Here is a 3,884-nt window from a genome sequence, read left to right as displayed (position 1 = left end):
CACATCTCTCAGTTTGTACAGCAGCGTTTAATTTGTACAAGCTCTTTGAAAATCATGTTTATGTGGTTCACAGTGGATCTGTGAAAAGACATGCTGATGATAGTTCCAGTAAACAGCCTTCTAAGAAGCATGCTGGAGACAAGAACACCAAGATGGAAACTCAAAGATTACTCCAAGATCCAGGTCCAGGAAACCAGCAATGCCGGTCAAGATGGGAGTAGAGCATTGGAAAACAAGGGATGATACGTCAGTTTCAACCGAAGAAAATTCCCCGAAAGAAGATGGCCATCCCAAGCCGAAGTGTGGAATAGAGGTTGGTGGCATTTTTAATCACATTAAAGGCAAACACATCAAAAACTGTTCAGTTCAGGCCTGCCGGATAGAGCAGTGCCAGAAATGTCTAGGTTCGTTTGATGGACTAGTTATTCTTCATACTTCAGACACTGGGCTGTCGAAGGAGTCCCGAAGAAGGAACATACCCGTGGGTGGACGGAGGGAGGAGCTGAAGATGCAGACCGTTTATTGTGATAGGAGTGAATGTAGGTGACACTGTTAATGACCTTCAGACTGGTGAGCAGATTGGGACATAGAAATATTTGATCCAGGATATGTTAATAAAAGTTTAAAAAAAAAAGAAGTCTGGTTTAAGCAATGTCAGGAATTATTTGATGTTTTTTTGTCAAAAGCCATGTTTCTAAAGTTTGTCCACTGGTGTTTGGATGACCAAACTCATGTACAGATTTCATAATTACAAATATTTTCTTGAACTAGATTGTTTTTTCTATTTTAGGACATCATTGTATTCATCATTAGTCAGTGTATGTAGAAAATTTTCCTATTGTTTCTGTGGTGTGTGCCTTCGGGGAGGGTTATTCAAAGAAACTGATAATTTTAGCATGTTCTAAGGTAACTGAATAAATATCTAAAACCTGTTATGTAATTTATAATAAAACTATTTCCATGTGTAAGTCTAACGGGTTCTTCCTATCTATTTATACTTTCATATATAGTACCTCTCTGACACACATTTTTTACAGCATATAATTATTTAAGATGACTTCTATATGGATAGTTTGTAAAATTGGGAAATTTATTTCAAGATATCATGATTTGTAATTTCATCATCTCTTTGTTTTTTACACACACACACGTCATTAGGGTAACCTGTATTATTATAATAACAAAACAAACATACAGCCTACTGTATGTAGAACAGTCAGGTTATTATCTGCATTATCCATTGGTTGATAAACAGCAATATGGTGTTTGAAAGGATCCAATATGCCATAAATCCTGAATCTAGGAACTGCTTCAGAAGGGACCAGAATAATGTATCTTAGTCCTTTTAAAGATTTCTTCCAAATGAAATTGATATTTGAGATTCACATTTAGTTCAGCATGCATTTTCAATTTATAAACATAGTTCCTCAAACAAGTTTGTCGCATTTCTCCATAACGAATGTCCATAGTCTTCAGAGAAATCATAAATACTGAATGTTTGTGTCTATATACACAACAAACGAACATACATACAAGTTATGAACATCTGTATATGTGTCTTAACAAATTTAAAGCAGTAAATGAAGTAATACATTAAGAAAAAATGTTTCACATTATAAAACATAATAAAAGATGTGCTTTCTTAGGATGACAAATGCTGTTGTTCTTCTAAGTGTCGGAATTACAAATTTGTAATTGTCTACTGTTTAAATGTTTCGGATTTGAAAGCTACAACAATCCCAGTTTCATCATCAGATACCATAAATTTACAAGTATAATGAAAATGCTTATGAAATGTCTATAGTTTATCAGGTAGATTAAATATTAAGAGTATATTTGACAGCCATCATTAAATGTTTCATTAGAAGGGAAAGATTGTCTGCTTAGTACAAGAAAAGAATTTTCTGAACATGTGTTTGTTATTGAATAGATTGATTTCAAGTTCAGTTTTCAGCAGTAACAACAACACAACTTCTTTAGGTGAAAACACAAAATCTTAGTTGATGTTGAGAGGACGAAGTGGGGCTATTTTTTATAATTTTTTGTTCAACATTTTATAAACAATTGTTACCATGGCAGTTTAATATGTTTGATAAGTGCATGCATATATCACAATTTATTGCCTGTGCAAGCTGTATTAAAAGCGACATAACTTAAAAGTACTAAACAATTTCTCTTACTGTTCTTGTAGAAATATCTGTATTTTCGTTTTGACTAAATACCGTAATAGTTTCGTAGAAAAGGTTTCTTTCAGATTTGTATTGACCTAAGTAGTTTTTTATACATGTTTAGGATCTATGTACAGTATATATATATTTATATATTGTTTATAAACTTAAAACATTTTTTTCCAGGTAAAGAAGTATTTATTTTATATATTCTTGGTTCAAATTGTTTTTTACTGAAGTAGTAACCACAAAAAGTACTGTTGCAACAAGTTTTATTAGGATCAGTTGAGTTAGAGAGCCTAATTAAATACACTTGTTTAAATGCCTCGCCTAACTTCACCACAAACTATTCTGAGTTAACAGAAGCAAATTTATGTGAAATACAATGGAATTTGTACTTGCCACCTAATAAAAATAAGGAAGTGTGAATTATTCTTAAATTGTTTAAGTGTTTTTTAGAGGCAGCATGGACTTGGGTGGTTGGTTACGAAAAAAGAATTATAGTGTTGTTTATGTCCACATGGAGAGAGTTTGTATTTTAATATTCTGAAACAGTATACATGGGATATAAATAACGTGAAACGTAAAGTGGTTAAAGATGTCTAAGATGTGCACATTTTGCATGGTAATATATGAAGTAATGACGATTAGTATAGATTTTTAAACTAGTTTTTATTTCTTAAATGTTATATGAAGTGTATCCTATATCCTTTTATTTTTTATAACTAGTTTCCTGTAACAAAAATTTAAAAAGTTTATAATTGGTTATTACTGTGTGATGTCAATAAAAGTGTTTATTTTTCATTAAATATATCACCTCTAATGAAACAAATCTGTCTTCATTTTCATTCTGCAGTACTCTTTAGTAACATTAGAAGTTTTGATGTCTAATTGTAAAATATTTGTTTTTCTTATACATAGGATTGATGATGACAGAACAACCTTCCAAATTTAATTAATCTACAATACCTGAGATTCACTATGATGACAGATTGAATTTGATTCATTAGTAATAATTAATAAATGTTTTTTATTCTTTTTTGCTTGTGCAACTTCTTTTTTTAACATGTTAATTATCATTGAAATATTTTGAAAAAAATAATTATTCTCTTACAGCAACTTTTCAAAATATGTTCATTTTGTTTTGTGTTCAAACTGAAGTGAAAATATTAGCATTAAAATAAACATGAACACAGTGCTTGCTGTGTATGTACTGAAGTAACAAAACATGAAATACCTGTGTCTACAGAATGCACAGTGTTTGCTGTGTATGTACTGAAGTAACAAGACATGAAATACCTGTGTCTACAGAATGGCTCAGCAAGATTTATTAAAATAGTAGAGAGAAGGCAATTTTGAATGCTTTTGTGCCACCTGTGAAGCTATTTGCACAGGGAGATTCCAGTCAGTGTTTAAAAGCAATCCTATATGAGCTGTGTTAGCATTCTCTTTGAAAATCACATTTGAAATGCACATCTTTTTGTTTCTGCTATGTTCTCTCAGAATAAAAAGGATGACACAAATTGTGAAGTAGAGAACAAAATGGGTTATTGTTTCTATTTAACCTCTTTGTGACAGACTCTGTATAATACACATGGGTTTGTCTATATATTTTCACTATACTTTTGACACAGCATGTGTATCTTCACGAAATGTGGTAGACTTTTAATAAAGGTTACAAATATCTTGTACACAAAAAAATCAGATTTTTACTAA

At 31.4% G+C, this 3,884-nt stretch overlaps 1 long non-coding RNA gene across 2 annotated transcripts; it reads left to right on the top strand.

The window, feature by feature from the left end:
• The first annotated feature begins 31 nt into the window (after positions 1-31).
• Positions 32-3,207, top strand: LOC143231715 (uncharacterized). 2 transcript variants are annotated; one of them, XR_013017127.1, is made up of 3 exons: positions 32-313; positions 441-539; positions 3,090-3,207. It is a non-coding gene; the product is annotated as an uncharacterized LOC143231715 (long non-coding RNA). The 2 variants fall into 2 exon arrangements; XR_013017126.1 differs by having other exon boundaries at positions 441-570.
• Positions 3,208-3,884: the final 677 nt, after the last annotated feature.

This window comes from Tachypleus tridentatus, chromosome 11 (genome assembly GCF_004210375.1).
Source record: "Tachypleus tridentatus isolate NWPU-2018 chromosome 11, ASM421037v1, whole genome shotgun sequence".
Taxonomy (NCBI): Eukaryota; Metazoa; Arthropoda; class Merostomata; order Xiphosura; family Limulidae; genus Tachypleus; species Tachypleus tridentatus.
Note: the sequence above shows the minus strand (reverse complement) of the source record. Positions and strands in the feature narration are given on the sequence as shown.